This window comes from Sciurus carolinensis, chromosome 4 (genome assembly GCF_902686445.1).
Source record: "Sciurus carolinensis chromosome 4, mSciCar1.2, whole genome shotgun sequence".
NCBI lineage: Eukaryota > Metazoa > Chordata > Mammalia > Rodentia > Sciuridae > Sciurus > Sciurus carolinensis.
In genome coordinates this window covers 173,350,070-173,375,810 of record NC_062216.1, presented here as the reverse complement: position 1 = coordinate 173,375,810, position 25,741 = coordinate 173,350,070, and the positions used below count along the sequence as shown (strand labels likewise).

General features: G+C 54.9%; 1 protein-coding gene across 4 annotated transcripts in view; it reads right to left on the bottom strand.

The window, feature by feature from the left end:
- Ppara (peroxisome proliferator activated receptor alpha) overlaps positions 1-13,123 on the bottom strand; it is a 64,297-nt gene extending 51,174 nt beyond the window's left edge. Inside the window, exons 1-2 of one of the 4 annotated variants that reach the window (XM_047547974.1) lie at positions 12,987-13,123; positions 9,262-9,343 (exon numbers count right to left, since the gene is read on the bottom strand). The gene's annotated coding sequence lies outside the window, so the exon portion shown is untranslated. Of the gene's footprint in view, positions 1-9,261; positions 9,344-9,812; positions 10,411-10,566; positions 10,724-12,986 lie in introns of those variants that run through there. The other 3 variants (XM_047547970.1, XM_047547971.1, XM_047547972.1) reach the window with 3 other exon arrangements.
- Between the last annotated feature and the right edge of the window lie 12,618 nt (positions 13,124-25,741).

Here is a 25,741-nt window from a genome sequence, read left to right as displayed (position 1 = left end):
ATTCTTATTCTGTTCCATCATCTGTCTATTTTCTTATCAAAAGTACGATTCTCGAAATCAGATAGTCTACGTGTCCCACTATGTTGTTCCTCTTCAAAGTTGTCTCAGTCACTATAGGCCCTCTGCATTTCCGTGGAGTTCAGAACTAGCTTGTCAAATTCCACAATTGGGCATGCTTTGATCTGCTTTGGGCGTCCTGGAAAGGACTCCCTGAGTCTTCTGATCAAGAGGAGGATCATAACTCACTCTTTATCCAGGTCTTTTAAAACTTCTCTCAACAGTGTTCATAGGTCTCAGTGAACATGATTCACACATTCTACCCTGAAGCATCTTCTAATTTGATGCTGGATCACACTAACGTCTTATTCCTGGAGTAGACCAAACTTTTAACACGGAAGAGTCTTTTCATTGTTGTGTTAGTCAGTTCCCTCTGTGATGAAAATACCTGAGAAAATCAAATTGAAGGAGAAAAGGTTCATTTTGGCTCATGATTTCAGAGGTTGCGGTCCACGCTGGCTGGGTCCATCGCTTTGTGGCAGAAACAAGGCAGAATATCATGGCGGGAAGCATGTGATAGAACAGAGCGGCTCCCTCACAGCAGCCAGGAAGCAAAAAAGCAAAGGGGGCTGGGGAAAAACACACCCTTCAGAGGCACAGCCCCATGACCCGCATCTTCCAACGAGGTTCCAGCTCCCGCCAGCTCCCCACACCACCCGCCGGTGGGCACCAGTCCTTGAACGCGTGAGCCTTCAGGGGTCAGTCCAGATCCAAACCATCAGCAGTTGTCCTGTAGCTTTCACCGTTCTGGCTCAGAGGTCAGCTCCCAGATGCTCCTTCTCTGAAGGCAATGTCTTTGCTTTCTTCCTCTGGCTTCTTTTAAGATAACTTTTGTCTTTATTTCTTCAGCAATTTTACTGTGGCATGTCCTGGTAGAGATATGTATTTTTAAAATCCTGCTTGTGGTTCTTTAGGCTTCTTGGATTTGTAACTTGACATCTTTCCTCATTACTAGGTAAACTTCAGTCATTATCTCAAATATTGCTTCTGTCCCATTCACTCTCCTCCCACCAGGGTTCAGTTACATCTACTATTCCTTTGTATTTCCATTCTTTTGAAGCTTTGTGCTTTACTTTTTTTTTCTGATCTACGTTATCATTCACCAAGTCTTTCTTCACTGGTGTCTATTCTGTTATAGCTATCTATGGAGTATGTAATTTCACTTTGTGTATCTTTTAGCTTTATAACTTATAAAATGGTTATTTTCAGATCAATGTCCTTTTTAGGAATATAATTTCAAATGCACTACCAAAATGATCAATTTTACCTTCCATCTTCTTGAACACAGGAAGCAGGTTAAAGTTTATGCTTTATAAGTCTGATGTTTAGAGTCACATGAGTCTGTTTCTAGCATCTGTTGTTTCTACTGATTCGTGAGGCTTCCCCCACATGCTTCGTTAGTTTTGTGTTGTTGCCATTAATAGAAAGTCTTGACGTGCTTGGTGGTGTAAGACCACAAAAAGGGTCATGCAAGCAGAAATTGTGCAAAGCAATTTTAATAACCCATGAGAACAATCACACTTGTCCTATAACTTTCAGGTTTTTTGTCAAAATATTAAAACAATCTCTGGCTATATGTTGTACACACACAGGGAAAATTTTAAAAAGACAGTAAGACTAGTATTTATTTAGTACACTCTCTAACTTAACAGGTTAGAAACCACAGTGAGAACCACAATGTCCAATTTTCTGCAAGAACCTCACAGAGGGTAGCTTGAGCGCATGTGCCTGCTTCGTGGCACTGTGTTGTGGCAGCCTGGGAGACTGACGGGCAGGGGCCCTGAGAGGGGAGACTGTCCTAGATTCTTGGGGTGGGCCCAGTGGACTCCCTTGAGCTCTTAGTAGCTGACAACCTTCTCCGGTTAAGTCAGAGAGATGCAGAAGAGGTGGTGGTAATGGCAAGGCAAAGGCGGGGTAGAGAGGATGAAGCCAGAGGACTCGCGTGCTGCTGACTTTGACAAGGAAGGAGCCACAAGGCAAGGGGCGTGCTGGCCCCTAGGAACTGAGAACAACCTTCGCTACCAACCAGCATGGAGACGGGACGGATGGGCTTTTCAAACCTCATAAAATTGTACACAAAAAGGATGGATTTTACCGTAAATTGCATCTCAACAGATCAACTATAAAAACAAAAACAAACTTCTCCACCCTGCTGCTGGCTTCCAGGGAGTCTAATACAAAGGGCACCCCAGGCATCACACACCCCAGAGCAGGTGACCAGGCTGACCCTCCAGGACTTCAGGAGGCCAGCTTGCCTCCACCTGAGCTGACAGGGTTTGTGGCCCCAGGGGCAGGTCGTAGCTGCAGAGCGGCGAAAGCGGCCTGCGTGCAAAAGCCCCAATGCCACCGTTTTCCTCCTCTCCTGCAAGAGCAGCCTGGACAAAAGGCTTACATCTCCAGGGAACCCTTCGCCTCTTGGCACCTGTCAGACCACAGGGCCTGAGCCCGGGCACGCGAGCCCCTCTGCCCGCTGGCTCTTGGGAGCTGCGGACTAGTGGCAACAAGGCCGGGGCTTGCTGGCTTTCCACGCTGACCATGGCAACCACACCAGGCAGACGCTGTCACTAAGTGGACAGTGTTCCCGCACACGGGCCATTAGATTCGTGTTTGGACTTAATAATCACCAGAGATTAGCTCCCGCGGCCAATGTGGGTCAGGAGGAGTTTAACCGGGGTACTTAATGGCTTTGAGATCCTAATCAGAAGAGTTAAAATGGGCTCTGAAGATTCCTGGACAGTTTTATGTCTTTCTTCTCCCTCAACTTAATTCCTTCAGTGAGGCAATTCCAAAATTTAGGGACAAATAGGTACTGAGCTGTGCTGGGTGCCGTAAATCCCTCGCCTCCCTGCCACCCACGTGACCCCTGTGCTGCTCTGCACGCGCCAGGTCACGCGCTTCCCCACCGCCCTCCCTGCAGCTGGGCCCGCTCCCCGAGGACCGCGGGGCTTTAGTCCAGTGGGGACGCGCCTGCTCCTTCCCCCTGCTTCCCCAGCACCCGGGACAGTGCTGGCACTCGCGAACGTTCAGGAAACACCCCCAAGTGAACAAAAGGACTCAGGGGTCCATGACCGCCTGCCTCACGAATAGCCGTGGGACACGAAGCACCACAGAGAATGTGCTGGACGAGATCCCCAAATGTGGTTTGGGGGAAGATCCAGGAAGGTGCTGGGATCTGTCCCATGCACAGATGAGGAAACTGAGGCACAGGCCAGTTGAGAAATCTGAGTCTGAGAGCGGGACAAGGATCCTACCCTTCCTGCTGTCCCTAAGGTCCCCATTCCAGCCCAGCTGGGACCAATTACTGAGCCAGGAAGGGGATACCAGAGTCAGGGCAGCTCAGAATCAGAGCCAAGGAGTTGGGAGTGTCCCCCGGGGAAGGTGGAAGCAATGCCCCAAGGTGGAGGGTGATGGACTTGGAGCCCAGAAGAGCAACAGCAAAGTGCAGGGGCCTCAGGGGAGGTGGAAGGGCAGGCTGGGTCTGGGGCAGCGAGGACACAGCAGTGTGCAAAGGGGCACCCCAGCCTGCCTTTCTGAGAAGGCACACGCACAGAATCAGGAAGTTCACGTCTGCTTCCTGGCCCTGCGGCAATTCACCTCTGGGTGGAAGTGGGACAGGGGTAGCCCTCAGGGTAACTGGAGGGGGATGTGTTACACTGAGGGCTGAAGTTTTGTCTTTCCTACTCCTTCTCTGAGGTTTGAGTTTTTACTACCCTCCTGTCTTTCAGGTTTCATTCTTGTAGAGTCTGTACCAAACCCAAATTATGACAGGGTGGGTATCTTTCTGAAATGCTTCTAGAAAGTGCTTTCTCCTGCTAAGAAAGCCCACAGTTAAACTAATCCATTCCCCAAAGGGTAACCAGGCACTCCCTAGTTTCTGTGCTCTTATTAGTCAGGGAAGCTCTGGCTGGATTCTTTTTCTGGAGTCCTATTTCCCTAAGTCTGTGCCTCTATTATTATTATCAGCTGCCCTTGAGTGTGGTTAAATATTCACCTTCACTTAGACTTCTGCCCTAGACACTAAAAGATAACGTGTTAGATTCATCTAAGTCAAGGGAACAGAGCAGGAGAGAGGCTCCAGAGGAAGGAAAGTGCACCACATTTATCTCTTCTTACGTTGGCATCCTGCTAACACACCTCGCACTCTGTCCACACACCGAGCCAGGGACTCAGGAAGAATTGCCACTGCTCGTAATGGAAAACTGTCCGTGCAGAGCTTTCTCCTGTCTCCACCTGCTAGTCCCTTGGCTCGGAACTGTGACCTTCCTCCTGGGTCTCACCAGCTCAGACCCACATGTACCAGTTCTTCCCTGGCCATTCCAATCAGGGCTTTCAGGCTGCTGCAGCTTGGGTGGGCATCCTCCACCCCTCCACTCCTGAGTGGGCACCTCCACTGCCCGCCATGTTTGATCCATGCTTCAGATCAAAGTGCCAGGCACCACCCTCCCTCCCCTCTTCCTGTCATCTCTGATCACATGCATTCTCCCACCCGCCAGTGCCAGCTCCCCTGAAGGCACACGGGCTTCAGCTACATTTAGAGGCCCCAGCCACTTGCCCTGGTGGTGCCCCCTCCATTGGACCCGGGCTGCAGCAAGTGCTGGGCCCACACCTGTCTCACTGCTGGCTTCCTGCAGGGCTTCTCAGGGAGAAGGTCCACTTGACAACTCGAAAGTGGGGGCCACAGAGTGTCTTCCTTTCTGGAAAACACTCACAGCAAGTAAGGTTTTGAAGGAAAGAAGAGAACAAAGGTCATGTTCTGAACTTCTGGACAGCTGGGCAGGGAGGGTGAACTAAAGTCCCCTTGCCTATATCTGGGGACGGGTTTTGTAACATTTTTCCAAGTGGAAAAAAGGCGGTCAGTACTCAGGCACAACACTCTCCCTCATACATTACAGCCAGGTGCAGTGAGCACACCAGTAACCCCAGCGACTCAGGAGGCTGAGGCAGGAGGACTGCAAGTTCAAGGTCAACCACAGCAACTTAGTGAGACCTTGGCTCAAAATAAAAAAACACATAGGGCTGGGAGTGTGGCTCAGTGGTAGAGTGCCTCTGGGTTCTGTCCCCAGTAGCACAAAAATCAAGCAAATAAATTGATGGATTGTAAAGTCCAAGGATACTGTAGCCACATCAATACTGCCCTGTTTGTTTTATTGTAAATAACTTCCACATACTGAGAGATGAGTCCATCTGAACCAGATTTCAAAGTCCTCTGAACAGTTTTTCTATAAACATCATTGATGTTAATCCCATCCCCAATACGCAGACAGATAAACAAACAGAAAGTGAGCAGACAGCGAATAAACCAAATGCCAACTCAGTTATCAAGTTGTCCCATGAAATGAACTAAAAAGAGACTGCAGTAAAGAATTCGTCATGTTTGCTCATGATTCTAGACAGAGGATAATATGCAGCTTATGTTGGCAACCGAAAAGATGTCATTTTGTCCAGTAAAGAAAACTGCCAGAAAATGCATTCACATTTTTTTCCAGTAAAAAGTCCCATATTTCACATACAGGTGACAGAAGAAAACTTCAGATCACTGAGACTGGCTCGTCACGGGGCGCGACCCTGCCTGTCACAGGCCGGAACGCCTCACTGTGAACGTGCACTGCAGTTCACTTCGGGGGGCCACTGTTTGGCGTGGCTCAGGAAGTCACGCGGCTACAGGTCGACCACTAACAACTGCTTCCCTCCTGTGACGCCTGGCGACTTGTCACCACCATGTGGTTATCACAGAAGGACAGACTTGTTCAGTTATAGATGACTGTGAGAGCCCCTGGGGCCCCTTGCTCAGACCCTGACCTCGGCCCCATGGCTCACAACAGGTTTGGTAACTTGGAGACAGCGGTCATTGTGCATTCTAGTCCTGATGCTTAGAGTTCCAGATTACACTCTCTCAAAGGTGTGCTTCTGGCCCCTGAAGTATCAAGCACACGGATCAGATTAGGAATCTGCATTGCTCTTTATTTGCAAATATTTTTAAAAAGAACAAAATAAAACACAGAGGCCGGCTGCACCTGAAACACTTGATCCCTGTTTTCTCGAATGGCTCCCAGGAGTCTCTCTGCCCGCAGTTCTCTCACACTGCTGCACACAAGCACTGACCAGCTCACCAAGGCTCAACTACACCCCTCTCCTATCCAGTCAGCAATTGGCATTTGAATCCATGATCTTGCAGAAAAAAATAGCATTTGATTTAAATGGAGCCTCAAGGCAGCTGCTAAAGTTTATTTAATGTACAATACCTTCCAAAACTAGCAACCATTACAAACAGAATCCTTTCAACTGCAACTCTCCTAACCCTGAAGCAATGGCAACCACATGAGGGCAGCTGGGAAATGCCAAGGGGTATCCCACTGCGGAGGGACGGGGAAGGCGGTCACCTGCAGGCTTGGAGCTGTGTGCACTTCAGCTTAGATGCCCTCAGCCAGCTCCACCCACATCTGACTGCTGTGATGATCACAGGGGCCCACTATAAGTTTCTGTGATTTAAATTCTATTAACCATTTACGTATTCAATAAGCATTTACAAGCACCTACTAAGTACACAGGACTAGCAGGGCAGCAACTCTGCCCTCAGGGAGTGAGTCAGACGGACAAGGAACCGCAGTACTGGGCAGCAGCTGGCCCCACATCCAGGGAGCCTGCTCTGAGGCTGCACTTCCGCAGGGCCTGGCAGGACGAGGCACAATCTGTGGCACGTTCTAGACACACTGGAGTAAGACACATGCAAGACACCTCATCACCAAAACCTGGGGTCACATCCACACTCAAAGCCAGTGGGAACCACTCAATGCCAATTTGTTCTTACCAAGAGAGAATGTTCCTTTACCTCTACAAAAATGAAAACAGAAGTGTTTTTGGTATTTATGAAGGGGGACGCTTCCTTCTAGAAGTCTTTGAAAGATCATGAAATTATGTGAGCAAACCCAACCCAGGCATCAGATCTGAGGGGGAACTTGCAGGCAGCGGGCCTGTCCTTCCTCCTCGACACCCCGATGGGCTTCACAACCCTCCAGTGTGGCCTAGAGAAGGATCCATCTCCTGCTAGGAGGTGGGCAGAGGTATCTGCACCTGCAGACAGCAGCAACAGGCTAGAACCCAGGTCTGGCCTTTCCCATCCTCAGCCTGCTCCCTGGTGCCAGTCAAAATGCCCAAATACTCTTCCTTCCACCCTATGTGGGCCTCAAAACGACTTGGGCTACACAGTCATCACACGCTGAGCTGGCGAAGCTGGGGCTGCAGCCTAAGACACTTTGGGCACTCCAGGGTATCCCTGCCACCAGGTGCGGAGTCATTAAGTGCTCCAGAGGCAAAGAACACACCCCTTCAACCATGAACAAACCAGACTAGACTGCATTGATCACCTGTAGAACAGGCTGCCAAATCTGCCTGCAGGGCCTTCCCTTCCAGAAGAAGCCCAACGCAGGACCATTGCAGAGAAGAAACCAGTTTTTCACACACAGCCCACTGGACATGAGGGCTTCTCCAAGCTGGTCCTTACCTTGAACTATCTGGGGGCTGGAGTGTGTTTTTAGCACACGAGAGGCCCTGGGTTCCATCCCCGGCACCATAAATAAATAAATAAATAAATTCATAAATACATAAATAAAAGAAAACAAAATCCACAAAAAAAACCAACAAAGCGAAAAGGAACCCACAAATCTCTTACCACCAAATTGTAAATTTAAATTCTGTTCCTAATTTTCCCTAACCACATAGTCTAAAAGATGAACTAGCTTATTCTATGTATTTATAAGACTGAGGTAATAGCAAATGTCTGTCCCACATAAACTATGCCATTTTACACAATGTCCACAAAACATCTGAAAATGGACTATATATCAAGCTGCCCAATCCAGGTATAAAAGCTGAGAACCTCAAACTCCAGAAAAGGGCAATTCAACAGGAGCCCACAATCGGGAAGGGCATTAAACACCAATGCTGGTCACCTGAGACAGTCATCCTGTCCCCACCAACACACCCACTCACACACCCAGACTGCAGGAGAGCAAAGAAGGTCAGGAAGTCTGGCATGTCTAAAATCTATTTACAATAAGCACAAACATTTTAATTAATGCTTTTTAAAAATGACAATATTTATTATAAAAATACTAATGCTCATAGCATGCAAGAAAAAGAGCACACTGAGCACCTGTCACTGAAGAGCAAGATGTCACTGCAAACAGCACTTCTCCTCTGCACTCCAGCGTCCTCATCTTTTACAGGATGAGGATTATCACTAGGTTTCTTTTCTATATTCTGGTATGAAAATCAGTTTCAAAAGCAGATGGGTAGTTGTCTTATTCAGGACTAGGCACAGTAACCCCCAGCCGCTACTCAATAAATGGGCACAGAGTGGAAAAACTATGTGTATATGTCTGTGGATTGATTAAAGACTGCTGTATCTAAATACAATGGAATGTTATATGGATATTTAAAAGGATAAAGCAGAAATATTTTTTTTTCACTTGGAAAAGGTTTTTCTTTAACCTAGTACTCAATAAAGCAAGTGACAAAATTCTATAGGAAAAACTTCTTTTCTCTCTCATTCTCTCACACATAAAACTTTTAAAACTCTGTTTACAGACTTGACAAATACAAGCTAGGTAAAAAGAGCTCTTCTGTGATTAGGGCATGTCTTATATGTTTAAGATATAGCGGAAAAAAGGAAACATTTTTCCTAACATCAATTAATTTATGTGAGCTTCAAAGCTGTGCAGGATACCAGGCCTCCTGCCTCTCGTCTTTCATGGAGGGTGCCCACCCAGATGTTCATCATCTGCTGTATCCTGGGGCCATCCCTGCTGTGGCTGATGGCAGTTCTGGAACTGACCCACTCTATGGGCAAGTCATTTGCCTAATATTCAAAATGAACACAGCTAAGAGACGGCATGCTGGTCTTAACTGGTCAGTGTCAATAACTTAAGTGATTGGCAAGTTACAACATTTCTCAAGGTATGTTATCCCGTCTTGAACTACATGAAACCAGCCTGTCATAAAGAAATGAAGTTTCCAGTGCAATGACACAGTCCTTCAGAGCCGAAAGTGAATCCTCGCACATTCCTCTTCCCTTCCAAGCTCTAAAAATGCATTTAACATTACATCAGAAAGTGCTAATTAACCCCCAAACTGCCAGTCTGTCGTGCAAGGGAAATAAAAACTTGGAATATTGCAGTCTGGAAAGAGTAAATTAAACCTTTTTACCTGTGGTGGCAGGTTCTTGGTTCTGAACTTGTCTTGCCACAAACTGTCACTTCACGGAGAAGGTAGAGCCTTTAACTTCAGCCTTGGCAGTGGGAAGACAGAGGAGGAAATGATTACAATATGTTCTCTGGATGTCCCCCAACTCTCCACCACCTTAGGAAAGTCACGGTGACCCTGCTTCTTGAAACGACAACGGGGTCACAGGGTCATGCCCCGGAAAGCTCTGTAACCTCCTCCCAAACCCAGTCCCTGTTTTCTTTTGGGGGTGAGGGTGATGTCAGAGGTTGAGGTGGGTGTGCAAGCCCCAGGGTTCCAGAGTGCCCCTCGACGCCCAAGACATTACACAACCATGAGAGGAATCTTGACCTGTGGGGCACATTTCCTTCCTTTAAATTTAAGAAGAAAATGCATAAGCGCACGTGCCTTGGGGAGAAAGCTCCGTGCGGGTAGTTCCGGTAGTTCGAGTGAGCCCGCGGAGGTGGGCGGGAGGGTTTGGGCAAAGAGCTTCCCCCAGCCCCCGCCCCGGCTCCTCTAGCATTTCGGGCGCCTACCGGTGAAGGTTCACTGGAACCACACAGGCCGCGCAGCCCAGGACGCAGAGGAAACCTGGGCGCAGAAACTGCCAGCGCCCGGCACTCAGCCGCCCGGGGTTCGAGGGATGTCGCGGTTTCGCGGAGTTGCCACCCTACCCGGCAGAGCCTGCCCTAGGTCTCCACTGCATTCGGGAGCAAAGTGAGAACTGTCGGTCAAACGTGGTCCGAGGCTGGTGACACTAAGCGTGCGTGCGTCTCGCGTCGGGCAGCAGCCGGGCGCACTGGCCCCAGGGTCGATCAGACTCTCTGGGCCTAGGGTTACCCTGCCTTGGGGATCCCTGGGGGGTTTCGGAAAACGTCCCCCAATTCGGTGACGCCCGAACTCCACCGCACCAGGGGAAAGGGCGCGACACGACGTCCTAGCCCGTGGGCCTCCCCTCCCAGGGGACAACCAGAGGACCCGGCGTCGCCACGGTCCACCAAACTCCGCGAAGTCCCGGGTCCCGACAGCTGAGGACGCGGGGTTTCCGAGCTGGCCGCGGGCGCTCCGAAAGACACTGAGTACGAGACAGCCTCGTGGGCACTGCACGTCCCGCAGACTTCTCTGCGTGAGCCCTCGACCCCGCGCCCCAGGGTCTCCAGCCCCGCGCCCCCAGGGCGCGCGCATGCGCCGCCCGGCCCCTCCTCGCCCTGTCCACCGCCCTCTCCGTCCCGGGCAAGGGACGCCCGGCCCCCGACCCCGCTCGCGCGCTAGCCCGCCCGACCCTAGCACCTGGGCCGCGGTCCGCCGCCTGCCGGTTCACGGGGCTAGCGCACCGAGGGAGGCGGCGCCAGGCAGGGCGCTAGCGGCCGCCTCCGCCCCGCCGCCCGCTGCCCCCGCCGTGGGGCCGCTGCGTCCCCGGCCCCTGCCCGGCGCCGCCTCCCCGCGCCGGTGCCAGCCGCGCCCCCGCGACACGCGCCGCCCCTCGGCCGTCCCCCGCGGGTCTGGCCGCTCTGTGACCGCCCCGGAAGCCCCGCCCCGGGGCCCGGGCTCCGGCCCTGGGCGGGACACACCCCCGGACGGCGGCTCCCGATTGGCTGCTGCAGGAGGGGGCGGGCCGCTGACGGCCGTGCCCTCTCCGGGTCGCGCGGCGGTGGTACTAAAGGGGAAACTGAGGCTCGGGCGGCGAAGGGACTGCTCAAGGTCACCCGGCGAGGGAGGAGAGCGCTGCGATGGGTCGCTGCGTGCTCCTGGGCGTCGGGCCCTTCAGCCCTGCGCACTGGGAAGGGCAGAAGTTTAAGTCGGGGGGCGGGCGCCGGCCCGCGGGCGGATGGAGGTTCCCGGGCGCCCGTGCCACGCTGGCGAGGCCCCGCCTCCCCCGGGGAGTCCCGCACTGCCCGTCTGCCTGATGAGCCGGTCTAGACCGAGAAGCGGGTGCCCTCGAGTCTTGGAAGGGCTTAGGCTGGGAGCCGGGCGGGGAGGAACCTTGTCCCGGAACCCCAGGATGCAAAGTAGGGAGAGCGGAGCCGGGAGCACGCGTCAACAGGTGGCCGAGGAGCCAGGGCGGGTGTGGCGCGCGGGGGAGGAGGCGGCTGAAGGGCACCGCGGACGCGCGCGGGGAGGCGCCGCCGGCTCCGACCCCCGCCCCCCGGCCCGCCCAGCCCCTGGTGTCGGCGAGCCTGCCTCCCTTCTCGGTGCGCGGGGGGCGAGGGGCTGACTTGGTGCCCGGCCGAGGCGCTGGGGCTCTGCCAGCGCAAGGGGAGGTCGCGGCCGGGCAGCCAATGGCAAAGAGAAGGGGAGAGCGTTGCAAAGCCTCTTTGTTTGGACCGCGCGGTCGGAACTCCCCGCACGGAATGCACAAAGCGTCAACCGGCTGGCGCAGGGCGCCCCTCCTTTGGGAACTAAATGTGTGCTATGCCAGCCCTCCTCTCGGCCCTCATCCTGCGCCTGCTACTGTGTTATTTGTGGCGACGAGTGCCCAGGAGAACCTGCGGGGAAGAAAACTTCAAACACAAACCTCCATTACTCAGGGGGAACTGGAGATCAGGCCCTGCTTGGCCCTTCTTTAAACTCACCCTTGCTGATTTGCCCGCCCTCCAGACTCCCACATAACCTTCGAGTTTGCCTACCAGCAAGCCCAACTTTTATTGCACGTGCTAGCTGGCAATAGCTAATATTTGTATTTCAGAGTCCGCAAAGTGACCTGTACATATCATGTCCTGGATATCTCCTAGGGTGGGCCAGCAGCAGCATTATTATTTACCCATCCGGTGGTAGTATGGTGTCTGTTGCCCTGGCTGCTCCTGTGGAGAGGGCAGAGAGGCCCCTGTGGAGCTCACAGACTGCATCCTCACCACAGACCTCCTGGCGCAAAGATGGTATCTGACTTGCCCCGGATTCCAAGGACCGGAGAGTCTACCTGGGGGTGTATGGACCTGTTTCTCAGATGATCTGTGGTAAACCGAGTTCAACCAGGCAGTTGGAAAGAGCCAACATAACACTGTCATGAACAAGGACCAAGCCTGTACAGGGCTCAACAGAGCAGTTGTGTACACTCAGCAGTCACAGGAAAATTATATTCTTGGGTTCTTGGGGCTCCCAAGGTTTTGTGGAGAGAACATTTGATTTTCAACCATGTGTTAAGTCACTTTTAAGCAAGTACTCTCAGTCGGACTTCCTGGGCTTCCTGAAGGAAGAAGGAAGCTCAGGACTTTTCTCATGGAGTATCCTGGTCAGAACTTGCTCTGTGTCTGCTGTTTCCTGGGAACAGTGGGATTCTTTAGAGAAACACTTTCAGAGTACAGAGGTAAGAGACCTGTCACAGCCAGAATGGGAGAAGCCATCACAGAGGACACACACTCTGCTCCAAGTGCCTCTTCATCCCTTTCCTCCTTCAGTGCTGATGGGCATGGGCAACAGAGATACTACTTGTTCTGGGGACTTATGGTGTCTTGAAGATGTCTCTGGGCACGACCTGAGAATCTGCCTCCCTTGGAGCATGAGTAGCTTGCTGTCCTGGCTTATGTGCTGCCTCAGTTCCTTTTCATGTTTTCTAGCTTCAAAGATGTTCTAAAAGGTCATTATTATTGTGCCCACATTACAGTAAGAAAACTGAGGCACTAAGAGTCTCCCGTTGTGCCAGGTCACGCGGGACAGTTGAAAGGCCCAAGAGAAGGTAGGTCTATAAAGCCACACCTGCTGCATGTACCCACCTGCCAACCACCAGGGCAGCCAGGAGAGTCCAGAAGAGGAGAGGGAGTACCGGAGGAGGCCACCTGCAGAGCCAGGCTGTGCCACTCTCAGCAGGCAGTGGGTTAGAGCCCAGACCTGGAAAGTGGGAGTCACCAGCCATCTGTGCTCAGACAGCGTGCAAGACTACTGCCCTGGCCCAGCCCCAGCGAAGCTTGTCCCATGGCCTGGGGTTCAGGCTGTCTGTTTACCCTGCAGCTTAGGTAAGCCCTTTCCAGGAACCACCCAAGGCCTCCGAGGGTCACTGAATTGCCCTCTGCTGATCCGCAGCCTCTGTCAGGTTGGCTTTGTGTGGCCAGGGTGTTACTAGCCAGGGCAGTGGTCTCTGATCTCCTGGAAGCGTGCCCTCCAGTCAGGTGGTGGAAGTCCATCAGGGCAGGCAAATAGGGAGGCTGGGGGTTGAGGCTGGATCTTGGTGAGGGCCAACTGTGGGCATGTGCTTGGCCACCACCCTGGTACTGACAACAGAACATCACAGGCCAGGTAACACAGTACTGTCCTATTAAGGAACAAAATTCACAATAGCCCCCACAGGCAGCTGGGCCCACCCCTGTTCTACAGATGAGGAAAGCAAGGGCCAGGAATGACAGGATTTGGCCAAAGTCTCTTAAGAAGGGGCAGGAGACCTCCCAATTCAGAAGCCATCATCAGCATGAACACCTGCCCCAATCTGTGGCAGAAGCCACTTCCTACCTGACATCTCAGCTGCTGGCAGACCCTGGAGCATGGCGTTCAGAATCAGTCCGACTCCAGCTCCCCAGGGATGGCAGTGGCAAGTCTGAAAGCCCTGGCAGGAGAGGGGGCCCTGTTGAAGGGGAGGCAGATGTTGAAGGGTGGAAATGGTATAAGATGGGCAGGGGTGGGCAGTACTCTGGTCAGGCAGGGCCTTGTGGTTGGGTGGGGAGTGGGGCTTTTTGTTCTGAGGGTTGTGGGAAGCCTCTCATGGAGGGTTATAAACAGGAGCATAACTCCATCAGATTAGTAACAAATAATAATAGATACTTGTTAACCTATGGTCTTTACCAATGGTGGGTAAAGCTACCTGCTCACTCTAGGTCTTCAGGCCCAGATACTGCTACATGGTGGGCACTATACCCCTTTGACAATTGACCTGTCTCTGATCAAAGTTTACAGACTGGCCTGCTCACCCCGGGTCAGAGGCCTGTCTTTATAGTCCTTGGGAAGACCAGAACAGCCCAGCCACAGCACTGCTGCCCTGGGAGACAGATGCCCTCCTCAGTAGGCTTAGGCAGTAGCAGCTGGACCATGCATGTCTTCATCCAGTCCAGAGGATGACCTGAAGCTTCTGGATCAGTGTGACCTGCTAGGTACCATGGAAGTTTCACTGCAGAGCATGGTATAAAGGTGGATTGGTCCTAGTCGGCCTGCGGCTGGGCTCTGCAGCGTTCTGACCCAGGCAGGGGCCGACCAGGAGCTGTACCGCCTTGGGCAGGCGGGGGTAAGGGGCAGAGATAAGGCACTGTGACAGCCACAAGTTCAAAGTACAGCAACTCCCCTCATCCCAGGCCGCGCTCACCAAGGTTTCAGTGAGTCATGGTCAACTGCAGTCTGGAAATATAAGTGGAATATTCGAGAGATAAGCAATTCATGTTTCAAGCAACTTATATATTGTTGTGATTATTCTATCTTGTTTCTGGAATGGTTGGGAGTCTCTTGCTGTGCCTGACTTACAGATTAAACTTTATCATAAGCAGGCTTGAGTAGGAAAAAACTACCTATGGGGTAGAATCACGCATCCCCTGGGGGTCCTGGCAGAGAGCCCTGACCAGTGGTGGGAGACCACGGTACCTGCAGGGATACCCGCTGCCCGGACACCCCCTTCAGGTCTTCTCAGGGGTCAGTAGGCCAAGCCTGGTGTTGGGCTCCAACAGACTGGACTCAAATCCTTGCTCTATCTTTTAGTTCCTCTCCCACCTCAAGCATTGAACTTGACTCCAGTCTGAGCCTCCTTGTCCACCACGCAGGGCAGTGCTGCCTACCTGGAGGGTCCTGGTGGGAAGATGAGGGCGCTCCTGGGGAGTGCAGGGACCAGGCCTGAAGGGCGGATGGTGCTCACAGCATGGTGACCACCGGTCCAAGGGCTGCCTCCCCGGGGACGCCAGCTGGGTGAGCATCCCGCAGCCAAAGCTGTCCTCTGCCTGTCACCTCCACTTCCTGCACGCTGTCCTCTGCCCTGTGTCACCTCCACTTCCTGCACACGTGCAGCTCTTGTCCAGTTCAGCACCGTTTCCCGTCCTGTCTCACCACCCAGAGCTACTGCCCTGAGCCCTCGCTCCTTGAAGACACCTGCTGGCGTGCCTCTCTTTGCTCCCTCACATGCTCTTTTCCACTCTGTGTCTGCTCTTTACAGAAGAGTCCTGCCAGCAGCCCAGGCAGTCTGAACCTGAGCCCAGAAGAGCCTCCAGGCCCGGGCCGAGACTGACGGTGAATGCAGCTGAGTGAGCGGGGTGGGTGTTATGCCAGCGTCCCTAGTCCTGGTTTTCACTAAAATGAGGAATTGGACCACGCTCCAGGTCTCCGGAAGAGACAGGCTATCTTTGACAAAGTTTTCCTGATTGGCAGCAAGAATAAACCATGACATTATGGAGACTTTTCTAGAAAACTTCATCAGGTTGTTTTAAAGAAATAAATATCCTTATTCTCCCTGAGATGGTATCCTTTATGTGCTTTTATTGTTGAAAATGCCTTTCTTAGTGAAAACTTCCAAGATGAAGTGCTGGCAATGGCTGGTAGGATTGGTTTGTTTTGACTTGGCCCAAGAAGACATTGGCTCCCTATGTCAGTCTCTGTTCAAAACCACAGTGGTGGGAAGTGTGAGGCCCCACCAACACCCGCCCATGCGCACAGCTCTGTTTACTGATAAACCTGGAGTGTTGTGAAGGCCTCCTGACATTTTCCCGGTCTTTCCACGCCCAGCTCTCTCCTCTGGTTTTATTTGTGATAGTTGGTTTGTGTTGAGACTTGCAGGGTGGCATATACAACTCTATGCAAGCGCCTGATTTTGATCTTCAAGGAGGCCCAGGAGAAGGGTGTGGGCGGTGGAGCCTGCAGGAGCCTCGTCCACAGGAGCCCTGGCTCACACCCACTGGGCACCCTCCCAGGGGCTCAGCCTGGGGAAGGGTGTGCCCTCTGCCCGGAGCCCAGGCTTGCGGGGCTGGTGGCAGGCGGGAAGCTGAAGGAAGCTTACTTGCTCGTGGTTTGTGAAGGCACTCTGTGTTTCCCTGGGGGCCATGACATGGGGCAGTGAAGGACAGGGGCTGTTTTAGGCAGCTGTTCCTCTTCTGTGACTAAACGATCTGACCAGCACAATTGTAGAGGAGGAAAGTTTATTTGAGGGCTCATGGTTTCAGAGGTCTCAGTCCATAGAAGGCCGGCTCCATTCCTGGGTGTTTGAGGTGAGGCAGGACATCATGGCGGAGAGTGTGGCAGAGGGAGCAGCTCACATTGCAATCAGAAAGGAGAGAGAGGGAGAGAGACCCGTCGCCACTCAATCAGTCCACCAGGGACTGGTTCACTGGCTGGGTTAAGGCTCTCACCACCCAGTCATTCCTCCTCTGAACCTTCCTGCACTGCCTCACAGGTGAGCTTTTGGGGGATGTCTCACATCCAAGCTGTAATAGGGGCAAACCCCCTGGCAGACAGGGCTCCTGGGTAACTGGTAGGAGGACAGACCGGGGAACCACAACCCCATCTCCAGGTGAAGGCACTAGAGTGAACCAGAGCATCGTGGCGGGTATTAGTGCTGAGCGTGAATTGAACCCTAAACCAGAACACCAGTGAGCACTCGGTCGGAGCGAGGCTGGCCCTTTCCCAGCGTGAGCCCCGCTTCCTGCCAAGCGAGACCCCACTGCTGAGTTCCTCTGGGCAGCAAGGTGGTCACTGGGGTCTTGAGGGCAGATAGAGTGTTTCCTCTTTGGTCCCGTGTTCCTGGACTCCCCGGGGCTTGGGGTGAGCTGGGGTCTGTGCTGCCATCCACCCTCCCTGGCCTGTGACACCTCCAAGCGCCCCCTCTGGGCTGGGGGCCTGCCCTCACTGCCCCCTGGGCCCCTGGTGAGCCTCCATCTCCTGCCTGCTTCTTTCTCCTGCAGGGGACATTTCCTTGCCCGCCTCTGTTGTCAGACTGGGAGGGCCTCCGCCTTCCCCACCTAGTGTGCTCAAGGGCCATCAGCAGACCTGCTGCCAAACAGCGCCAGCCTGTTGTCCTGCTGTGTGCACACGTGAACACGTAACGGCAAGGCCATCCTCAGGTACTACCATCATGCCCCCATTTAAAAACGTGGGGAAAAGTGGGAAAAAAACCCAAGCCCCATGCTGCCCACCTGGAGCCCGGGCACTCCAGGGCTGCAGCTGCAAAGAATTCGGGCCCAGTAACACGGGAGGCCTTGCGATGCAGGCCACGAGCTGGGACTTTGCCCTGGAGACAGCGGGAGCCAAGGAAGATGTTGGAGCAGAGCAGCCGCAGACTCAGAGGCAGGGCACTTACCCACCTGCTTGTGCTCACCTGCTCAGATGCTGGAGGAAGGCGCAGGCACCGTGTCCTGGGCGTCGTCCCACAAGGCACAGTGGGACACGGCTCTGGGGATGGCCGAGGCCGGAAGAGGTCTTGCCCACCTCTGGGCAGTTTGGAGTGGAAGTGAGAAGGTGCCCCTGCTGTGCCACCAAAACGCCTCTGGGTGTTTGTGTGCTGGGCACGTGTAGGCAGGTCCAAGCGACAAATGCTCAAACGCAGGAACCCTGCCGCTCCCAGGGCTGATTTCAATTCCGAGCTCTTCAGCATTTTCTCCAAGAGCCCGTGGGGTTCAGGACAGTGCAAGCAAAACCAGAGGACAGCCACCTGGGAACACCGGTTCATCTTAGGACACAGCGAGCTTCCACCTGTGGGAAGGGACGGGGGAGCTTATGTGTACACTTTTCATCAAGAGCAATCCTTGTCTCTCCTACACGGAGGCCACATGGTATCAAAGGCAGGGAGCACCTCCTCCGACTGCCCATCCGTCTGCCCTGCCACCAGCCACTGCGTGCCTGTGCCTCCCTCCCGGCCTGGCGAGGTTCTGGACGTGCCAGCCTGGGCCTGTGGACCTTCTCTGTGGAATTCCTGGGGGAAGGAGAGCCACGCCTGGGCTCTGCCCCAGCCGTGTATCTCCACTGCCGCTGTTGGAGATGTGACCTCTGATCCAGTCTGCCATCCGGTGCCGGGGGCGTCTGCTCAGGAGGCGACGCTCTGTCTGCTGGCTGTTGCTCATGGTGCCTTGGTCCCCTTCATCCCAGCATCCCTGGTGAGTCTCAGGACCCTGAAGGGGCATTCATGAGGTCACATATGGAGTGTCCTTCTAACAAGGACTCGTATTTGCTTCCATTAGCCAGACAATCTGAAACCGAGCGCACAGCCTGAAGCCTCCTGGGTCACGTGGTGACAAATATCAGGGATCCAAGTCTGCAGGGCCACGGTCTTTATGCTCAAATCACTTTTCTTTTCCTTTTTCCTCCTACTCCTCTTAATGCTAACGAATGCTTCCTTCTAGACTGACAGGAAAGGTAAGAGGGAATCAGATTCCTGCTTCATTTCACCTGAGGGCTTTCAGGTTCCGCTGATTCCAGGGAGAACCCCTATGGGTTCTCGACTCTGTCCACTCACCCACTGCCCTTCAAGGGCACAGTTTGCAGGGTTGGCAGATGCCGTGGGGGAAATGCTCATGGCCCTCTCTCGGCCTGGCTTCCCGGAGGTTCCCACTGCCCCGCGCTCGATGATTTTCTAGGGTAATTTTCATGCGCGATACTTGCTTGCTTCCAGGAGGAGAGTTGGTCCCGATACCGTCCGCGGCCATCACTGGGCGTGACGCTGGAACCCTTATTTCAATCATGGATGAGTCTTGCTTTCCAGGTGGGGCCTTGCTACCGTCCAAAGCTGGGCAGTGGAAGAACAGGACCTACCCTGCCCTTGTGCTCTGGGGCCCATGGCTTGCCTAGCACAGGGAGGTGGCCACGGGGAGTGGCCACTACGTGGGAATTTTGAGCATGTTGCTAAGGGCAGTGCTGATCTAGAGGAAGGGGCTGCTCTCTCCCTGGGCTGGGGGACAGGTGCCTGGAGGGACTGCCCAGAGAGGTGACAGGAAGCCCCACTGTGCACAGGGCTCTGCACAGCTGCCTGCAGCCTGCATCCCTCTTCCTGCTCCCAGGGCTGGAGACAGAGGCCTGGCTGAGCCCCTGCCGGAGTGCAGGTCCTCGTTGTCTCCACTGTTCTCCCTGCTCCCTTCCAGGCTCGGTGACCTTGGACAGCCACGGCTGCCCTGGGTCCACTCCCAACTGTAAAATGAGAGGCTAGGCTGGCTGATCTCAAATGTCCCTGCCAGCTTTGGGTTCTGCATTGTGCCCAGAGGTGTGACCGTGACAAGCCCAGGGAGGGAGCTGCCAGTGCGGGCAAGGGAGCCTTCCTGGCACTCGGGGTGCAGGGCTGGGGACGGACACGTGGTCATCCACGCTCAGCCTCGTGGCGACTCACCATCACGGACTTGCGCTGTGCTTTGGAGCCGCTTCCAGGACCAGCCCCCACCTGGAACCCACCTCTGAAGCCACAGCCCTGGGGAGCTCAACTCCATTTCCAGAGCCTCCCTGGCCAAGGCAGGTCAGCTGAGAGTCACTCGCCTTGCCTTCCGCGGACGGCTCCAGGCCCCGTGTCAACCCTGTCCCAGGGCAGGGACCGTCCCTTCCCACTTGCACCACTGCCTCGGCTCTGAAAGTCCACTGTGGCTTATTTCTGGAAACCCGCAGAAGTGGGGATCCTGCTCCTGAGCGGAAGCGTTGCCCCCAGGCTTGCTCTGGCAAATGAACAAAGAGGTGGGGCCCACAGGCAGGTTTTCCCAGGTGTCCTTGACTTCTTGCACCCGGTTGGGGACCCCAGGCTTAGGGACATGAAGGCAAACCCGGGCCTCTTTGCCTAGTGACTTTTGCCTCCTCTGGGATGGAGCCCAAGAAGTCATCTGGGAGGGAACCTCTTTGCAGGGCCTGAGGCCCAGTTAGACCCTTCTGGACTGTGGCTTCCTTGAGGGCAGCTTCTGTGTCCTGAGGACTGGCACGTCCTTGAGAGGAAGGCTCAGGCAGCTGAGAGGCTCCCTCACCTCTCCGTGAGGGAGTCTGCGCTCTAGTGTCTGCCCTGCAGGGCGAGCTTGGCTCACACCTCACCTCTCTGTGCTGCTCCTCAGAGGTAATGAAGGTCAGGCGTCCATGCCAACAAGCTCCGGAACGACTTTCCTCTGCCAGACAACCGTCCCCTTCCCTGTCTCACTTGCCTTACTGCACTGACCTCCAGGCACTGTCCACTTGCACTACCCGGTCCTAGCCGCACCCCTGCACTGCTGGCAGCCTGCGGGCCTGGGCAGAGCCCCTTGCCCCAACACCTGGGTTGGCGAGGGTGGTGTCCTCACCTCTCTCCCCAGCCATGCCACTCCCACGGCTTCACTTCGTGCTTGCTCTTCCTTCTGTAGGGCCTCTCCGTCCCCCACTTCTGTTTTTTCTTTAAAGACTTACTTCAGGTGGCACCTCTTCCAGGAAGTCCTCCCTGATCTCTCCTCCCTGGATTATACTGCTCTACTCTCCTCCCTCGGTTCCAGGGACTCCGGCTGAGGTCACTGTATTGTATTTGTCTGCTGGTCGTCTCCCTCGATAGACTGGAAGTGTCTTGGGAACTGGGCTCTCAGCTGAGAATTAATAGCATGATAACAGGAAAGATGAAATAAAAATAATCATCTAACCGCCATGGTAATAATAACTGAATCAGGCAAAAGTCACCCACGGATGCTAAAATTAGTGGGTCAAAGTTTGGGCAACTGGATGTTCATCAAGTCTCGAAGTATCTCCTCACAATGACAGAAGGAAACGGTGGCTTTGCAGCGAGGAGTCTGGCAGGCCTCTCCTGCCCCAGGGGTCACCAAGTGGCTCTTGATCACATGCCTCCTCACAGAACCTGCCAAGAAGGACTTCCTCCCTTTGTGGTCTTCCTGCCAACGGGAACCTGAACCTCATCACAGTGGACCGTCCACAGAATAACGGGTGTGTCCTCCTCCAACGGGTCAAAGGAGACCACAGACGCATCTTGGGGTGCAGAGGATGTAGCGCATATTCACCTTCAGCCATGAAGAAGGAGGCCATGGCATCTGCGGGTGCGGGGTGCCGATGGGGCGCATCATGCTGAGTGGAGCAAGCCAGACTCAGAAGAGCCCTGTCTTCTCTCCTCAGTGGAAGTCAGAGCAAAATAAGGGAAAGAAGGTGGGTGGGCGGGGTGGTCAGTACACGCCTATAATCCCAGAGGCTCAGGAGGCTGAGGCAGGAGGATCGCGAGTTCAAAGCCAGCCTCAGCAAAAGCCAGGCCTTAAGCAACTCAGTGAGACCCTGTCTCTAAATCAAATACAAAGTAGGGCTGGGGACGTGGCTCAGTGGTCAAGTGCCCCTGAGTTCAACCCCAGTATGAAAAAAAAAATTAATAGTATTAATAGTATTAGAAATTGAAACTAGGAAATCCTTTAATATTTAGTAACTCATAAATAACAAGGTCCTTCAGATGTTATAAATAATAGATGTCATAAATAATATTTTAATGAAAATGACTGTGTTTTTCAAAGGAAAACACTTCAAGACATTTTTGAGACCCTCGTCGATGTTTGTGGAGTAGGACGCAGCTGAACCCTCAGGTCACTTGTGCACTCAACCTGCTGCTGCGCTATTTTTATTGACGTCGAGGAACACAGCTTAGCCCTACGTGCCCAGCAGGTTCCATGCTTCGCCCCTGCTGTTCCTCCAGCCCGGGGAGACGTGTCAGCAGTGACCGACGTCATCGTGGGGACGCGCCAACGTTGCCGAATCCAGCAGGGCAGCCTTTTTTCTCTTCTTTTCTGGTAAAGAATTTTGCTCAGTAGCATTCACATAGCACGCGGTCACTTTCTGAAAAGGCACAATTCCCGGTGTTCAGAGCATGCGCAGCTGCAAAGCCTCATCTGTTCTCCCCCGGGCTTCAGGGAGCACGTTTGAAGGCAGTATGTTCAGGCCGGGGCAAATCAGGAAACACCCCATTCCCAGGTCAGAAGACACAATGGAAAGAGGAGGTGCCACACAGCTGTCCCCCTGAGGAAGGCACAGAGGGCTGCCCAGCAAGAAGGCACCAGGAATGCCCGATGCTGGCCCCTGCTGGGAGACAGGCTGCCCCTGGCTTTGCCTCACTTGTCTTCACAAGCGCCCCGGGTGCTGGGGGACAGGGCAGAAAGCAGAGGCTCAGTGGGTAGGGCCATACCTGTTGTTCCCCAGCAGGCAGGCTGGTAGCCAAGATGGACTTCAAGTGCCCTCCAGAAAGCTGGTCTCCACCTGCTCAGATGGACCATGCCGTGTCCTGGTGCTCTTTCCTCCGGGTCTTGCTCCATCGGGGAGAACAAGGAATGAGGACTGACTTGGGGCGACCCCTGGCCTCTGTGGTGGGGCAGTGGGCTCCAGAGGCACCCTTTTGCTTTCTCTTCCCAGAAAGGCAGGGGTCCTCACGCCCTCGGAAGGACAGGAGATGCTGATTCCCCACCTACCTGGGGCCACGCGGGAGAGGTCACAGCATGGCTCCCCAGAGGGAGGGGAAGGCGTGGGTTCCTTGCCTTCCTGCTGAGGAGGACACCGTGTGGGGAAGCACCAGGAAGCACGTGAGCGTCCGTGGCTGTGTTGCCACAGATCCAGTGGCTCAAAATGACCTAATTTCATTCTCTTGCAGTCCTGCAGGTCAGAGTGTGAAACAGGTCCCCGGGGCTAACGCCAAGGACCTAAAGCCACCTGTCCCTTGTCTTGAGACTCCTTCTTCCACCTTGAAGCCAGCAGTGCCTTCAGGTCTCTCTCTGACTCTGATCTTCTTCCTCTTGAAGGACCCTGGTGATTCCGTTGGATCCGCTGAAATCACCCAGAATCATCTGAGTCTTAACCTTACCATCACCATCTCTGGAAGGTTCTTCTGCCATGTAAGATGATTTGTTTGCAGACTCTGGAGATTAAGGCGTGAACATCTTGGGACTTTCTTTCTGCCGGCCACAATGATCAGGAGTGTGGCAGCGAGGGCAGATGACGGCCATTTGCTGAGCAATGGGGGCTCATTTCACAGCCCTGGGCCTCAGTTTCCCTACATCATAGAGGAGATGATGAAAGTCCTAGCTCATCGGGTGTCAGAGGCTGGATGGGGTAAAGGTCTGCGGCACACTCAGGCGGGGCCTGGCACGTGGCGAGGGTGGGTGGTTGTCTGTGTCGCCATTGGGATGAGAGCGGCGAGGAGGTGGAGAGGGAAGAGGAGGAGGAGGAGGAGGAGAGAAAAGAAAAGATCGGAGGGCGAGCAGGGGAGGAAGGGGAGGAGCTCGGAGAGCGGCGGCGAAGTTTTCCAAGAGCCCGAGGGGCTGGCTTTGCTGGCTGTCTGGCATGGGGGCCTTGGCCCTTGCAGCCCAAGGACAGGTCCTGACCAGCTGCCAGCTGCCCTAACTCCTGGCCTGAGCTCTCTGCTGGCTCCTGAATGGCAGACATGCTGTCCTGGGCCAGGCTGTGCCCCGGGCTTGTGGGAAACCACCTTCTGCTGAGGACCCTGGGAGGATCCTGGGGCCCACGGCACAGCAGCCAGCCCCAGCAGAGGTCCTGCTCCCTCCACCCTTGTGCTGGGGCCAAGCCGGTTAGGGGTGGGCGGGGGCCCTCTTCCACTTGCACAGCACCCACCCTAGACGCCTGAGCTGTGGGTCTTGATGACGCCCTGGTGCCCCCCCTGCTGCCAGCCTGTGCAGCTGAGGAAGGACTGATCGCTCAGACCAGAAGGCAGGATGCTGTCCATCTGTCCACTGTCCCTCCCTGAGTCCAGCATTGATTCTAAACAGGGGCAGAAAACATGCCAGGCACGCTGGGAGAACCGGGGATGGGAGGGCAGGGTGGAGGCCCGAGGGGCTTGTGGAGTCCACGGGTTCACAGGGGAGCACTTGAGCTTCTGTGGGTGTGTCCTCCCCAGCAAGGGACGTCACGGCCCACGGGCACTGAGTCATCTATTCAGACAGGTTCCAGGTCTCCCACCTGACTGCCTCCAGGCCCCTGACTCCCCCACCTGTGGAACGAAGCGGCCTTTATTTCAAAGCAAGGTCAAGAGTGCTGGCCCCATAGGCTGTGTGGCCTTGAGCTAATCACTTCCCTCCTCTCCTCAGGGTGGGCACAGTCTGCCCTGGTCCCAGGGCAGAAGCCTGGGAGTCTCCTCGCCATGAACAACCCTGGACCCCAGGACCGCTGCACAGCTGGCAAGCCCCCCACTGCCTGGCCTGCGGGGAGTTCCCCAAGACCCCAGAGGGGAGACGAGGGTGGGAGACTCTTGGCTCTCAGCTCAGGGCTCCCTGCCACTGGGTGTGGACGTGTGCGTGCTCACCTGGGCCTGTGAGTGCGTATTTGTTGTGAGCACGTGTGTGTGTCTTGTGCACACGTGAGGTTTCTTACACTCTCTCGGGGGATTGAGGTCACAGATGCCAGACTCAAAGACAGGGCTAGGAGGAACAGCCCTCCTGTGCCTGGGCTGCCTCACTGACCCACAGCTGCTGAGGACCAGGAAGGCAGAGGCCTTGACTCAGCAGAGCCGAGGTCAGCGGGCCAGGGCGCTTCTGCGACTGTGCTGCCAGCACCTCCGTCCTTCTCCACGGCCTGTTTCCCAGCTTCCCCAGCTCAAGGGCATCTTGCCTGCGTCCTTCAGTTTCAGGCCCTTCCGAGACCCAGCTGCAGGGTCCTTGTGAGTCTCTGTTCCCCAGGGCATTGCTGTGGAATTGTCCCCTGCCCAGCAAGGGTGCCGCGGGCAGCCTTTCCCTGCCGACCAGCCTTGATGGGCACGGGGAGCAAGCCCCGGGCCTGGGGCCCTCCCATTTAAGGCTCGACACTATCCGGCAGCACCCATTTCTCCATCATTGGCTTCGTCCAGGGAACAAAGATAGAATTGTAATGGGCTGTGGGAAAGGGGCACAAAGAATTTATTTTCTCCTTCCCTGGTTTGAGCCATGTCGCCAGGCCCGTGGAGCTGCCTGGGAATTCAGTGGCTTCGGGGAGCAGGCTGAGGCGGGCGGGTGGGCAGCTGCCACGCAGGCTCTTCCCAGGGCCGTCCACACCTGGGAGCCGTGGCGCTGCGGCCTTCCTCCCCGATGCAGGGGTCTGGCCCTCCTGCTCCTGGCTCCGAGCTGCAGAGCGGCATTTCCCAGTCTCTGCTCGGTCTCCTCCTTCCTCACCTGCCCCATCCCTGGTGTCCCCGCACCTTGCGGGCGTCTCCAGTCAGACCTTCCTCCTGAGCTGCCGGCTGGGGCCTCCTGGAACCCTCGGTCCCAGCCTGATGCCCTCAGTGCTCTCCAGCCCAGCCCGGCGGGACAGGCCTCCACCCCGTCACCAGCCATGGGGGCAGCTTCCTCATCACCTCCTCCATCCTCGCCTCCTCCCAAGGGCCACCAATGCCCCCCAGAGACCCCTCTCTCTGGTGCTGCAGGGTAAAGCCTTGCGGCCTCTCGCACTAGTGGCCCCGCAGGCTGCCTGTGCTCTGTGTGGCTGAGCTCTGCACCCAGCAGGCGGGCTCGGCCTGGGGCAGCTGTGGGCAAGCTGCTGTCCACGCCCAGCAGAACCGCGGGGGAGGACTGGAGGGCTGCCCAGAAAGGGGAGGAGCCAGGGCAGACAGGACTCTGGCTTGAGC